Below are 16,360 nucleotides of genomic sequence, written 5' to 3'. Positions count from 1 at the left end.
GTGGCCAAATCATTAATGTAAATTAGGAACAGAAGTGGCCCTAGAACTGAACCTTGTGGAACACCGGATGTTACGTGGGTAGTAGCCGATTCTTCTTTTTTCTTGGGTTATACGGGCAAAAATCAGTTCTGATTATGAGGCACGCTGTAGTGGAGGGCTGCGGAATAATTTTGACCACCTGGGGTTCTTTAACTACAACGCAAGCACACGGGCGTTGTTGCATTTCGCCTCCATCAAAATGCGGCCGCCGCGGCCATGGTTGTTAACGGAGACATACTGAGAACAGTTAGACAAATAGCTCTCGACCCAGCCTAAGATGTTATCATCGATACTTAGTGCAATGAATTTAATAAACAGTAAGTGATGAGAAACAGTATAAACATTTGGCGAAATCCAAGAAAACACAGTCTACTATATTTCCGTCGTGAATTGCCTGAAAGAAATCATTTGTAAAAGAAACCAGCTGCGTATCGCACGAAAAAGATTTTCTGAAACATGTTGACATGTCTTTTAAAATGAGTTAGCTTCAAGAAAAGAGACAAGGTGCGAGTAGATGACATGCTCAAGTAGTTTGCAGGGGACACTGGTCAATGAAATGGGCCTATAGTTAAAGGTGAATGTGTACATCCCGATTTATGCAACGGAACCACCTTCGCTACCTACCATTCACTTGGAATACGGCCAGACTACAATGATTGGGTATATATTTCACTCAAAAACAATCACGAGTAGGTAACTGTACTTTTTATAAACTTGATATTATAGCCCTCAGTACCTGCGGAGGAGGAAAGTATCTGTCTTAGAATCAGAGAGGCAATGGCACCAGCATCAATAACCACAAGGTAAATTGGAAGAAATTCACAATTGCAAACAATTTGTTGATTGGTAGTAGAAGTGATCGAAAAAACACGAAGCAAATACATCCTTGAGAATATTGCACCAGTCATGATGATTTATGTGGTTATTGAACTGATCGTAAAGAACTATTGTATTGGTTTTATTATTACTGAACACATTCCAAAAATTTTTGGTATCATCTTTAAGTAGGGTTGGTAAAGTTGGCTCGTAAAACTCTTCTTTACTTTGCTTAGTGGCCTCCTGATATGCAGCACTAGCAGTAAAGTAAGCATCCCAACGATCAGCTGCTTTTGTCGTCTTTGCGTGCCGAAATAGTCCTTTGTTTTTGTTGAGGGAACATTTTAGGCGTGCATTATACCATGAAAAATTAGAATTCACTTGAATTCGTTTTTGAGGAATGTGAGTAGTAATTAGGGCAGTGAGCTTTTCTTTGAAAAAAGTCCAATTTTCTTCGACAGATCGGGTTTAACAACTTGGCGTGTAATCAGCAATGAATGTTTTTCACTTCACTGTTTATAACAACAAATTCAGCATTTCTGTAATCGCGAATGAATTTTGATCAATCCTTGGTAGAGACTGAAGCTTGAATGTCAAAGTGAATAGTGCAGTGGTTGCTCAACCCCAGTAGGAATGTTAAGGAAGGAATAAAATTACGCGCAGTCATCAGAATAAAATCTACGATGTTAGCTGAATGTTGCGTGCGTCGGGTAGGCTGAAGTACAAGCTGCTTAAGGTTAAGCTCCAGACATAGGTTGATGAAAGAACAGCGCTCTGAAGAACCAATTGCGAAGCATCGCATAATAACCGATGAAGCCGCTCGACCACTCCGCCATAGCCCTTACCGATTGTACAAGCTATAAGGTAACAAGTCGACGAAATAGTGCACGACGACTTCACGCAGCCGTCAAAAAGCCCATGGGCGTTTCATGTGGTCTTAGTAAGGAAGAAGGATGGACCTCTGTTCTTCTGCGTCGATTTTCGCCGCTTGAACAAAATAACGAAGAAGGACGTGCCCCCCCCCCCCCCCCTCCCACGGATAGACGACGCATTAGACCAACTCTGCAATGCTAAGTATTTTTCGTCGATGGATCTCAAAAGTGGTTATCGGCAAATTCAAGTCCACAAACGAGATGGACAGAAAACCGTTTTATTCACGCCAGACGGCCTCTTCGAGTTCAAGGTTATGTCATTAGGACTTTGCTCTACGCCTGCAACGTTACAGCGCGTGATGGACACAGGCTTGGAAGGATTGATGTGACAAACTTGTCTCGTCTACTTAGATGACGTTGTAGCCTTCGCCCCAATTTTCTAAGATTACCTGAAGTGGCTTCAAACAGTCCTAGAGGTGATCAAGTTATCTGTACTCACCCTCAACGCGGAAAAGTGCCGTTTCGCTTAAGAATAACTTCTGTTAAAGGCGGACTGGACGACGACGCCTTCCTGGTAACAATAACTGCAGACAACTTCGTCGAACAGCAACGAGTACGCGGGAGGTTACGAAGCCTTGTGGAGTGCTTAGAATGTAAGACCGACGCGGTCCCTAGGGTATTTCAGTGTGGAATGTCTTTGTTTTGCTTGCGCAAGGACGTCTTCGTAAAATAGATCTTCTCCCCTGTCCTACCTTCTCGTCGTGCCGGCAGCACTCCAGCCAGAAGTCGGGCACGCCCTGCACGACGATGACACAGCCGGGCACCATGGGGTTTCTCGTACACTTGCAAGAGTACAAGAGAAGTACTATTGGCCGCGTCTACTCGCCGATGTCGTCCGCTACATCAGATGTCGGGAATGCAACTGTGATTTTCCTCACGCACTGTGCTCCGTTCATGCTACGTCAAGACATGCCGAGACTGCCAGCGACGCAAGAAACCACCGACAAGGGCAGTTCATTTACTACAGCCGATCGAGCCTCCTTGCCGGTGTTTCAGCAGATCCGGATGTATTTGTTGGGACCTTTTCTGGCGTAAACATCCGGGAAAAGGGGGATCGTCGTGGCACCCGACTACCTTACCCGCTACGCCAGAACGAAAGCCCCACCCAGGGGTAGTGCCACTGAAGTTGGCGAAAAGTTTCGCCGAGAACATCCTGCTGCGACATGGTGCACCAGAATTCCTTATTACTGACAGAGGAATGGCTTTTGCAGCTGAGCTTGCTCAAGTCGCCCTGAAGTATAGCCAGACAAGAACCCGAGGACCACTGCCTACCACCCGCAGATGAATCGCCTAACGCAACGGCTGTACAAGACGCTCGCCGACATGTTAGCGATGCACATCGACGTCGAACACAAGGCGTGGGACGCCGTCATTCCGTACTCTTGGAACACGACAGGCTTAGAACACGACAGTGCAAGAAACGACACAGGTCACGCCGTTCAAGCTGATTTACGGAAGGAATCCGAAGACGACTCTCAACACCATGCTTGCGCACATCGCCGACGAAGAAAATGCTGGTCACCGCCTATACCCAACACGCCAAAGAACCCTGACAACTCGCCCACCTGTGCGTTAAGAACCAGCACATGGCCGAAAGCCGGTACTACAATCTTCGACGACACTACGTGAAATACCAGCCCGACGACCGTGTTTGGGTTTGGACACTGATACGCCGATGAGGACTCAGTTACAAACTATTGCGATGCTACTTCGGACCCTGCAAGATCATCCGACGAATCGGCGCACTCGACTATGAAGTCGCACCAGACGGCATTTGGTAATCACTGCGGTGCCGCTCATCACCTGAAATAGTACACGTTGTGCGCCTAAAGCCGTTCTACCAGCGCTAACAAAATTTGGGACTATGTCTCTTTGCTATTTCGTTACATTTTTCGTTACTAAGTGTGCTTTTGTTTTTCTCTCTTCTGCTATGTTTGTAGCATCGGGGCGATGCTTTCTAAGAGGGGGGCATTGACACGCGATGGGCACAATGAATAAGACTAGCATTGGCAAACTAAAGACGATGTGGATGAAGTGTGTGTTATTGAGGCCAGCGCTTCCCTTGCCAAGTTTCGTATGTCTGTATGAGCGTCTGCGTGTTCATGCCTGCGTTCATGAGCAGCACTTGTGCTTGTTTCCGCCTCCCATAATTTTGGTGGAGGTTCTGGGTATGAAAACATAGAGCTCTGTAGCAGACGCCGCGTAAATCATACACCGAGTACCGATAGCCACAGTGCCACCATGGTGGACGGGCCGTGGCCCCGCAGACTCTGCCGTCATGTTATCCCAGCCCAAAGATTGAGTGACCTTCTATGGCACCGGTTGATGTGCCGTTGAAGACTGAATTTCCCCGTATGAGCGCATGAAGCACCTCAGCAGGTGGGATGTTACAATAATTTCAGCGAATGTATTAGTTCACTCCCGACGCACAGCACAAACCTTGTGCGAGACGCACGGATAAGGCATAACGAGCGCGGAGGTATGCCAGGATAAGCTTCGGCACCTGTTTGGAAAGACGTTTGGTCGGCTGCTGGCAGCGAAGAGGAAGTTTTCGACGACCGCTCCAACGACAACAGAGTCTGAAGATTTTAAACATATGCTCGAACTCTGCCGTAAAGTGGACAATAAATCATAAGCCATTCCACTCTGTCAAGGTGCATGACCAAGGAAGCTGTTTAGCACATGACACAGAGGTGACACAGAATGGACAGGCCGGGTATACTCCAGACTCCCGAGGAGTAACGCGCCTACGAAGAGCGACGGCAGGAGCAAAGAGGAGACTGCAATCGTTGCCGGGAGTGCGCACTACACGCGGCCTCCCCATTACAACGCGAGAATTCAAATTCAAAATGGAGAACGGCTCCTTGCCTTATATAAACACCCGACGGTGCCGCCACCCCGGGGAAGCGTCAGGAAACTAGGCACGCAAGTGCTTGGAGCACCGACAAAGAGAGGGTGGTGCGCACGTCGACATCGCCAACGCGAGTCGGCCTTTTGAGCTAAGATCTAATCGTATGACACGCAAAATCATGAAGCGTTCCAGATTTTTAGAAGGCATTTACCGCCGCCCACCAGGACAAGGTTACCAAGTACGAGCCTCCCGTATCCATCTGACACGGCGTTATCATCAGGTGACGGTGTACCCGCTTATCGTCGGAACGCAGGGCTTTTGGGATCCCGCCGTACCAGAAGCTATTCAAGAGGTTGGCCGTGTGCAAAGTGATCTCCGCATCGCGGGAGATGTATTAGCGCCACGTTGCTCACCGTTAGCGCCTCGCTGTTGGCGCTTCTCACTCTTTGTCTGGCTTTCCATGTGTGTTTCTTTTTGTTTCTCGTCTTTTTTATACACCTTTCACTCTTTTCCTCTTGTTTCTTGTGCCCTGAGAATTCTAATAAAATATGTTCTTAACCTTGTTCCTGGGACCTTTTTGGGTCCCATGTGTGACAAGGGTAGTTCAAGGGCACAGTACAGTTCCCGGAGCCCACCACCCGAATTCCACAGGGGTATGTGCCATTGGGCTTGGATTCTTTCGGCACGATCACCCGAATCGGTTCACATTTTTGCACACTCATATGACAAACGCACGGAAACGTAGCCATTGTGATGGGAAACGACAACGACAAACTTGCCGGTTTCCAGTTGGGCCCAGGATCCGTTTAATAATGACACGGCAGACGGGAACTTGCTACACGAAACACAGACTCAACACTCGCCCGTATGCATCGTCGTTGCGGTGCCCGTGACGGTGGTTGTGACGGTGGAGCGTCGTTGTGGCTACGTCGCTGCTGTCGCGCCGCACCTTGTCGCGACGTGGAAGCAGGTGAAACAGCAGGCCGGTAGAACGCCAGGCCACTGCTGTAGCTGGCCAGTAACGCCTGGCCTGTCACGCCTCGGCCGCTATAACGTCGGGCTCGGTCGGTGGACAGCTCAGGCGCCCCGGTGGCCAGCAGGAAGCACTGCACCAGGCCGCTATCACAGCAGGCCGCTGGTACACAGGAGAGCAGAGCCACGAGCGGGATCCACGACCAGGTCCGCACGGTAGCAGGACGCCCGGTCGCCAGTCCTCGGGCTCGCTCAGCAGGCTGGTAGCTGGTAGCTCAGGCGTCCCGGTCCAAGCAGGAAGCACTGCACCAGGCCGCTATCACAGCAGGCCGCTGGCGCGCAGGAAAGCCCAGCCACGAGCTGGATCTCCGACCAGGTCCGCACGGTAGCTGGACACCCGGTCGCCGGTACCCGAGCCTGGAGCCGCCGTTTTGCGAGCTTGCGTTCGAAGCTGCCGCTCGCTCTCACGCTCTGCGTGCTCTCGTGCTCTCACGCTGCTTCCTTTTTTGTTCATGGCACGTGGTGGTCTTTTTCCATTGTCATCATCAGCAATCCTCTTCTAGGTGCTGCCATACAATCACCATCACTTCAATCTGGCTTGTCACGCACTTTGTCTTGGCACCGCACGCCACTATCCACATCATCACAAGGGCCCCCCACTTAAGATAGTTGCCCGCAACTATTCTAATCAACACAGGAGGAGGGGTGCATGAGTGCAGGCACGTGCGAATAGTTCAAGAAAAGTTCGTGCTTTGCAAACAATTGATGACAAAACACGTGGAGACTTCGGAACACAAGCCAAAGTTCTCACAAGAAAATCGAAAGCTTTAACACAATTCAAAGTTCTAATAAAAAAAACTGCAGTACTGTTCGCGACAATCACGATGGCACACCACAATAGTGTCCAAGAAACACGAAAAACCATTCACATCTTTGTCAGAGTCCGGGGTAGAGCATGCCGATGCAGGTACACTGAATTATTATGTTACCCGCTCCCAGATCAACCGAACCGCGGATGTCTCAATCCTACTTATCGGTCTTTCATGAGTTAACCACGCACGCCAAGCAACGCCAGATGTGCTGCGTCGTGTGAGGTCAGCCACTCCTACGCGCCTGGTGTAAGCTTGCACAAAGTGATTGTCTGATATCCCTAATCTTGTTGGGATCTTAGAATCGAAATCAGCTGTTGAATTCCACGAATCAACTTTTTCATGATTCAGTGGAAGATTCCGAACATCTGTCTGCTCGTCTCCGTTCACATTTGAAGGTGAGTGAATAAGCGCTTCATTTTGTCTCACAGGCGATTCATTGTTAGACCTTGGGTTCACCTGACATGCTGTAGTTTGCATATGCTGTTGAGATAGGGTGCTTACGCTTAAGTCACATACCACTGGAGTCATTGCCTGGTTACTAGGCGTTTGCTTTGACATCATGGGTGCCACTCTTACAGATTGTGAAAGATTGGCTGGGTGAGTTTGCTGGCAATCTCTATTGCTGATTATACCAGAGTACAAAGCTGCGTCTTGTATAGTGTCATGTAGAACGGGGTTCACATGCACTTTCGTTTGCGCAGCAGCCTCTTCGGTTGAAGAGCATGAATCTAACAAACCGCCAAAACCTAAAGACTGCTTTGATAGTGAGTCACAGTTCAAGTCTTGTAATTTATCTTTGTGGCTTAGGGCGGTTCTTGCGTTAGTTTTGTCAACGTTGTGAGCTTCGTGATCATGCAAAGCATACAATGTTTGCTCACGCGACAAGCAACCTTGAGCCACCTCATCGCCCGTTTTCAAACCTAAAGACTTGGTTGCGGGAGGCGGGGAAGACAAGGCAATAACCCCATTACCAGCTTCACCATCGGATGGAGTCATGCTGCCGAAAGTAATAGCGCTAGTGAGCGCTTCACGAGCTGCAATCTGCAATTTGAGGATGCATAGCTCTTCTTCATGACGCACTCGCTCAGCTTGAAGTTGCACTGCATGGCGAGCTTTTTCCATTTCTCTTTCAGCAGCACGCCTCTCACACTCCAATGACCGCTGATGTTCCACCCAGTCTCTCAACTCTGCTTTCTCTAGTCCCATGCTCTCGCCTAGCTCGATTAGTTCTTTAATATCCATTGCCTTTCTGTCCTTGGATGCAAGTTCACAACCTGCCTCGTTCTGTCCAGTAGCTACACGCTCAAACCTCTGCAGATACGCGTGGAGGTCGTCGTGTCGTTCATCGAACAGTGGCAGGAGCTTCTGGGGATTGAAGCAGGGTAGCTTTGGTGACGATAAGTGCGCGGCTGGGGCAGGTATCTCGCTCTGCGCTCCTTCTTGAAGCTTGAGCTTCAGCTGCAAAATTTGTCGCTGCCTTTCGTCGGCTAACCGCTGACTTTCTGCTGCTGCTTTGGCTGCCTCTAGCTCAGCTGCTCGTTCGTCCCTCTGCCTAGCCTGTTCTTTTTCAATCCATTCGCAAAGTTCGGCGCAAGACAAGCCTAACTGTGCTGCAGTGGCGGCTAACTTGTCTAAATCCATACCGGACGTCTAGTGCTGCGTGTATACACCCGAATGCCGGTCTCCGCGTTTGGGATGTTACTGGCGGATCCTGGCAGGCTCGCCAGATTGTGATGGGAAACGACAACGACAAACTTGCCGGTTTCCAGTTGGGCCCAGGATCCGTTTAATAATGACACGGCAGACGGGAACTTGCTACACGAAACACAGACTCAACACTCGCCCGTATGCATCGTCGTTGCGGTGCCCGTGACGGTGGTTGTGACGGTGGAGCGTCGTTGTGGCTACGTCGCTGCTGTCGCGCCGCACCTTGTCGCGACGTGGAAGCAGGTGAAACAGCAGGCCGGTAGAACGCCAGGCCACTGCTGTAGCTGGCCAGTAACGCCTGGCCTGTCACGCCTCGGCCGCTATAACGTCGGGCTCGGTCGGTGGACAGCTCAGGCGCCCCGGTGGCCAGCAGGAAGCACTGCACCAGGCCGCTATCACAGCAGGCCGCTGGTACACAGGAGAGCAGAGCCACGAGCGGGATCCACGACCAGGTCCGCACGGTAGCAGGACGCCCGGTCGCCAGTCCTCGGGCTCGCTCAGCAGGCTGGTAGCTGGTAGCTCAGGCGTCCCGGTCCAAGCAGAAAGCACTGCACCAGGCCGCTATCACAGCAGGCCGCTGGCGCGCAGGAAAGCCCAGCCACGAGCTGGATCTCCGACCAGGTCCGCACGGTAGCTGGACACCCGGTCGCCGGTACCCGAGCCTGGAGCCGCCGTTTTGCGAGCTTGCGTTCGAAGCTGCCGCTCGCTCTCACGCTCTGCGTGCTCTCGTGCTCTCACGCTGCTTCCTTTTTTGTTCATGGCACGTGGTGGTCTTTTTCCATTGTCATCATCAGCAATCCTCTCCTAGGTGCTGCCATACAATCACCATCACTTCAATCTGGCTTGTCACGCACTTTGTCTTGGCACCGCACGCCACTATCCACATCATCACAGCCATAAACAGCTTCGATCTAAAAAAAATGAATGAGACGTATAAGGTTGGCCGCATCTTTTAGGGCATTGCAGATGACGATTTCTACCTACTTATCTGCAAGAACTGTGACTCAGTGGAAGCAATCATCAAAGACTCTCGTAATTTTTAACAGGTCCGTCGCATTACGCAGAAATTCAGCAGGCAGTCAAAAAATTCCACGACTTGGTCGTGATAAGATCAACCACTCGCAATTCATTCACGCGGACACAAACATTTGGTGCGGTTGATTCATTGTGAATTCGAAGGCATGCTTCCAACTACTCCTGGTGAACATTTTTTGTATAAGGCATCTTCAATCTTGCTTAAACACGCCGTTGTCCAAGAAATGATCGCGAATATTGGCCTTTTAACTCCTGACCTCATTCGGGATTCAATTGTTCGCCAGGGCCACCCAGTCACTTCTTCCCATTTTCTTGCACTTACCACTCGCTTTCGTAAACCAGCTGACAGGAGAACACCGAAGGCCAATCTATTTTACTTGCTCGTGCGTCGTTTTATATCCCCCTTCACTGCCACAACGCTTGGCCATCCTCTCTAAGATTGACCTTCCCGTACAACCGTCCAGAATCAGCAGGGCGTCACCGTTTCTATGCGCACCCTCTAGCTGCGAGTACTGACGACTCAGCTACGACCTTTCAGATTAGTTGATTACCATCGCACCCAAACCATCAGTCTCGTTCGTCGCAGCATAGCTGCTCTTACTCTCCGACGTACATTCCGGTGCAGCTCCCGGAGGTGGCACTGCAACAATGGCCCGGCATGAAAATCCTCTGTTGATACTGCCTGCCAGTAGAAGCACGTTAGATGTTGATGTGGAAGGCGTTCCACATAAGTCCCTCGTCGACACCGAGGGGCGGGTATCCATGAGTGCCACCCTAGTCTAACGATTCATAAGGATATTAAACCAGGCCGTATCGTGCACAGTATGGCCTGCCTCCCGTTGTCGGCATGTGTACAGCCCGATTGACGATGGCTGGCTATCAAGCTATTCTTCTTTTTATTATGCTGGAGCAGTGTGAGCATGACCTGATCTTCGGTCTAGACTTACTTTCGACTCATTCTGCCTTTCTTGACCGCTCCCCAGTGCTGCTTAGTCAGACCACGCCTTTGACAGAGATCCTGTTCCCAATGGGCTTCCCCCTTGCGTTCCCCGGACTTTGTTTTCCAGCCACCGCAAACTGCTAGTGATGTGCTTTTGACCCCCCAGCCATCTAATACTGACCGCGACTACATCCTCTCTACTCTTGCCGACATCATTCTGAAACATAGTGTTGTGCTCCGAAGTACGATTGTTACCGTTGCGGACAGTTGCACTTGGCTTCCCGTCCTCAACTTTCCATGTTCTGAATATGTTCTCCGTGACGTCACTGTGGTCTGTCTGACACCTGTACACGAGTGCCAGATAACATCGCTCACACCTGCTGCCTGCACCTTTGTCCCGGAGCCTTGTCCCGGAGTGATTCAGTTCGGCTTCGTCGCGCTGAAACGACGTTGACAAGATCATCACTACAGGCCTTGCTCCTTCGTTGCCAACTTCATTGCCTGATCAATTACCGCGATAGGTATATTGTGATAGCAATTATATCGACAGTCCTGGTGGAGTTCTCCAGTTGGCTTCACCGTCGCCGTCGCCATGAGGTTTCGTATAAAGTCCAAGGGTGATAAAATGGTCGCTGGGCGCCGTACGCTGTATGTGCGGGTGAAAGTGTGCGACGGTGAGCCGGCGATCGCGGATCAGCCTCCAGCACGCAAAGGAAGGGAGCGGGAAGGAAGCGGAACGTCTTCCAGACGCGTGCAAGGCTCCGGAGAGAAGGTAGGGAGGGGAGGGGGTAGGGAGGTAGGGAGGGAGGGAGGTAGGGAGGGGAGGGGGTACTCCGGGCGGCGCGACAACCAAGCACGCCCACCCGCAAACCTCTGGATGGAGGATATTGAGGGCGGCACATTCTACGGCGCACCCGCCCACTCGGAAAGCTGTATATTGATAGCCATCTTCGGCTGGGACAGAGTGCGCCCTACGCTATGTTTTCGTGGCTCACTTGAGCGTTTTGACAGCGAGTTACCGCGGTCATCGAGTGAGATGCTTTCAAGTTTGCTTGCGTGTGCATGACACTTTGCTTGCTAATTTACTTAGTATGCCTATGTTTACAAGTGTAAACGGCCGATAAAACAAAGACCCCTAGAACGGGAACAAAAAACGCTAGGACGGGACGAAGTGAGAACGTGTATAAGTTTTCATCTGCGGCCCTTACTACGCTTACTTCATATAGGTGTCCACTAATTTGATATCGCAATCAATGCTTCGCCTTTCGCCCAAAACTGCGACTTTATTGCGACCACCAGCACTTCCGCGAGACGATGATCGCCAGTAGTTAGGCCGATGTGGCGGCTATATATGTACGCATCAAACGCTTCTCTTTCCCAAACCAGCGCGAGGTCCTCGCAGTCTGTGATATAGGCCGTGTAGAGAAAGCGGCTAATTTAGGCCAGAATGCACATTTGGCCATGCTAAATTTCGCCAACAATAACACTGATTAGGTGACCACAGCATTTGCGTTGACCTCGACAGGCAAGGAATAATACATATGAACTAAATGTAAGGGGTCTTCAGGAGTTGGATTAGTGTTGAGGCGGCTTCGGCGTGCCGTTGTCACATTGCGACATTGTTCTTCAAGAGCACGGTGAGAGGGTGAGCCATTTAAAAAAATTTTGAACAAAATCTTCAACAAAGTGATGAAAGTGCGAACACAAGCCAATAATGTTTCGAGCTTCCTTAAATGATCATTAAACCAGGAAGTCATGGAGAGCCCGACTTTTGTTCAGGTCAGGTCTAAATCCCTCAGCATTAAAAAAGCCGGCAGATCCCACGACCTGTGGGAATCGATGCTATGCGAAGCAGTGTGCGGGGCCTACCAAGTTAACGAAACGACCATGAGCGTACCAAGACGTAGGCGGCTCTTTCATAACCTACATGACACGCTTGTCATGACATTATTGTCATCAGTTCTAAAGACTCCATTTTTTGCTGAATCATTGTCATTTTGCTAATTCATGCTTATGAGTATGAATTCTACCATCATCTTTTAGTGCTACCACCACTTAGTGACCACGTATGAACCTATTCCAAGGTTTTTTGAGTGTTATTCATTTTTCGCTTAGCCGTTGTCATTTTTGCTGAGTCATGCTTAAGAATATGACTTCTACCATGACCCTTTAGCGCTTCCTTCGCTTAGTGACCACGTCTGAACCTTTTCCAGGGGTTTTTGAGTGTTAATAATTTTTAGCTGTCATTGTCATTTTTGCTGAGTCGTACTCTTGACTTGACTTCTCCCATCATCCTTTAGTGTTTTCTTCATTTAGTGCCCACGTCTGAACCCTTTCCAGTAGTTTTTGAGTGTTAATCTCTTTTCGCAGAGTCATTGTTATTTTTCAGTCATGATCATGGCTATGACTTCCACCATCATCCTTTAGTGTTTCCTTCACTTAGTACCCATGTCTGAACTCATTCCAGTTATATACGAAGTTAAAGAAATGACCATGAGAGCACCAAGATGTAGGCGGCTAGATAGATAGATACTGTCAAAGTGGCAAATGTTCGCCAAGAAATGCTTCGGATTTAAAAAAATTACACCTTCTTCCCGTAGGGGAACCCTCAGTAGTATGTGAAGCAGCCATGGGATCGACTCGAAGTTCGGGATCGGCCTGTCGCCGCTGCCGTTTCGTGGCAGCGGCTCGAGCCCTCTTCTTCACAGCGCTGTCCACGGCGCTGACACTGGCGTTGACGCTGGCGCTGTCCGTGGCACTCATCGCGGCGTTGCGGGAGGAGAATGAGAAGAGTGGAGCGCGCGCGCACGTCATTATACCGCGAGCTACAGTGGCGCCCCCAAGCGGAGTATGCAGCGCCTACCGTTGCGCCTCTAACCTAAGCTGCTTCGTATTATCGCGCGCGGACATGCAGGTGTTGCCATTCGTTGTGCAATCCGGAGAGGAGAGGAGTAATGCCGAGAGGAGAGGAGATGAGGAAAGGAGAGGAGGGGGAGGAGGATGCGCATGCGCGGCGTCAGAGAGGAGGAATGCCGAGAGGAGAGGAGGGGGAGGAGGATGCACATGAGCAGCGTCGGAGAGGAGGAATGCCGAGAGGAGATGAGACAATGAGAGGAGGGGGAGGAGGATGCACAGTGCGGGTGTGGACGCCGCACGGCGGATGGAGGGACGGACAGAGCCACCGGCAAGAAATGCTTCGCATTTAAAGGGACACTAAAGAGAAACCGGAAGTTGAGCTTTAATGGTAGATTATCCTATCACAATCACAGTCATACCATTCTTACGGCGAACAGATGTTTAATAAGCGAGAAAATAGCGAAAAACTGAAGGATAGGTGCTGACGCCCCTTCGAATTTCCCGCACTACACGCTCGTGACGTCGGAGATTACAAACGCAGGCCGGTCGCTATTGGTCGAGAGCGATTTATCGCTGTTAATAAAACGCAAAATGAAATACACCTTAAACGTACATAAACAACATTTGCCAACTTTTTAAACCGTTTCAAGCGAGGAAGTACAAGTTTAGCGCAAAATTAAATAAGAAAAAATGGCATGGCGATACATCCGGTCGTGATAGTTTCGTAGTTTCGTTTTTGGTCCATGCATCATCGCGCGCGCCTGTTCCGCTCTACAGTGTTTGGTTGCGTGTTGCGTGGCTCGAAAAACGTTGATTTCGCGGGAAACAGCCAGAGAATGCCTCGTGGGTGTAGTGTTGAGGGCTGTATAAATGGCCCAAGGCGCTTGCTCAGGGGCAGCGGCAGTGTTGACTCGATTGTGTCCTTTCATGTGGTGCCGCGCGGTGAGCCCCGGCTCCCCGGCGTTCGCAATGGCTCAGTGCTCTGCCGATGATAAAACGGCAAAAGAGCCAGAGAAACCGATGGTGTGCTCTCTGCATTTCTCGCCCTCGGATTATGTGCATAATCCTGCCCTCGGAAAGTATCTTGGTGTGCCCCAGAGGCCAGTCCCTTCTCGAGCAGCTGTTCCCTCAATGCGGCCTTCATTAAAACCCCCTACCTGTGCCCCTGCAGCAGCAAACTGGCGGCTCGGTGAGTGCTGAATGTCATTAAATAAAGCCACTAAATAACCATACCGAGTACGTGCGCAACTTTCTACGCTTGTTATGTCGGGAACATCCTCGCCTGGCGGACCGGACACACGCCTTCCGCCGGCGAGGCCTGCGGCTCACCGCCATCGCACGCGGAAACACCTACCGCTCGAGCGCGGAGGATCATTTCGCGCTCCGTTTCACTGAATATTGCTGAAATGCAGTCCTGCTTCCCTGGCGAGCTCCTCGTTGCAAGGTTCAGAGGCAGCAACGGTATCCATCGCGGCAAACGCAAACGCAGCGGCCATGCAGCCATGATGCAGCCAGCACCTCGGCCGTTTACGCAAGCGGTGACGTATCATGGCGCATTCTGATTCGCTGAGAGCAATGAAATCTGTGACGACACTGCTTCAGCGCCAAATCTGGGGTGAGAGAAATTGAGGAAGAGATATTTGGTCTTTGTTTACGAAATTCTCCGCTAATAACTCGTATTTTTGCACCCAACAAAAACTGCATGTATTCCTGAAGGTCCCTCTTTTATTCCAGCTGAACTTCCTGTTTCTCTTTAGTGTCCCTTTAAAAGTGCCAGAGAACGGTAACTTTCATGCAACCAAAGAATAATTTCGACAAGGTCAGCTGAAGTTCGCAAGCACGAGAAACAGCATGGCACAGTCGCAAAGCACTGAAGGTGGCTTTCAATGTTGGGTTGGAAACGATTACATCATCGAGATAACAAAGCCATATCGACCACCTCAACCCTCTCTAAAGTGTGTCCAGCATTCTCTTGAAGGTCACTTGTGCATAAAGACTACCTTCTCGCGATATTTCTCATACACCAATAGCCAGAGTGAAGGCCAATTGATGAAAAATACTACGCCCCACGTAGGCAATGCAGTAGTACTTCATCAATGAGTGGCAAAGTGTACACGTCTTTCTTTGTGATGTTCTTGCACTGACGGTAGAAAACAGCAAACCTCCAGATCGTGTTATTTTTCTTGACGATGACAACTAGCGAGGCCCACGGACCAACTTAAGGTTCGATGAGGTTGTTTTACAGCATCATCGCGACTACACACCACGAATGGTGGTACGCTCAGCATCAGACACAATATACATAAAGCGAAAGTCTTCTTTGACACCTCATTAAGAATTGGCAAAGTGCACACTGCCGAGGTTACGGGAATTCTCACGCATGTTTTAAATGTGAAGCATTTCTTGGGAAACATTTGCTACTTTGACGTATCTATCTAGCCATCTATGACTTTGTGCTCTCAAGGTCGTTTCGTTGACTTGGTATGTACCAAAATTGCCATACTATGACAAGAGCATATGACGAACATAAATGATATGTCATGACATGCGTGTCATGTAGCTTATGAATTTTATGTAGGTTGTGAGTCGGCGCTTGTGTACGTGTGTTCTTTCGTCTGTCGTCTTCCTTGTTGCGCCCTTCTAAAACTATGCAAAGCCACCTATGTTTTGCTGCTCTCGGGGTCGTTTCATTAACTAGGTAGGTACCAAAATTGGGATCGTATAACAGGAGTGTATGACAAAATAAGTGATTGGTCATGACATAAATGTCACGACATGCGTGTCATGTAGGTCATGACACTGACCCAGCGAAAAAGATTAACACTCAAAAACCACTGAAATGGGTTCGACCGTATGTATAAATAAATGAAACACTACAGGATACTGGTAGAAGTCATAGTCATGAGCACGACTCGGCAAAAATGACAATCACTCAGCAAAAAAAGATTAACACTCAAAAACCACTGCAATGGTTTCGGATGTGGACTCTAAGTGAAGGAAAAACTCAATGATGGTGGTAGAAATCATAGTCATGAGTATGACTAAGCAAAAATGACAATGGATCAGCGAAAATAGTTTTGCACTCACAAACCACTGAAATGGGTTGGGACGTGTGTATTACTGGAAGGAAACACTAAAGAATACAGGTAGAAGTGAGAGTCATGAGCATGATTCCGCAAAATGACAATGACCCAGCGAAAAAACATTAACACTCAAAAACCAGTAGAATGGGTTCGGACGTGGGCACAATGTGAAGAAAAGAAAACACTAAAGAATGATGGTAGAACTCATAGTCATGACCCTGACTGAGGCACAAATGACACTGGGTGCGGATGTCGGT

Source organism: Dermacentor silvarum, chromosome 7 (assembly GCF_013339745.2).
Source record: "Dermacentor silvarum isolate Dsil-2018 chromosome 7, BIME_Dsil_1.4, whole genome shotgun sequence".
In the NCBI taxonomy this organism is placed as follows: domain Eukaryota; kingdom Metazoa; phylum Arthropoda; class Arachnida; order Ixodida; family Ixodidae; genus Dermacentor; species Dermacentor silvarum.
The sequence above is the reverse complement of the archived record's forward strand: the minus strand, read 5'-3'. Positions refer to the sequence as shown.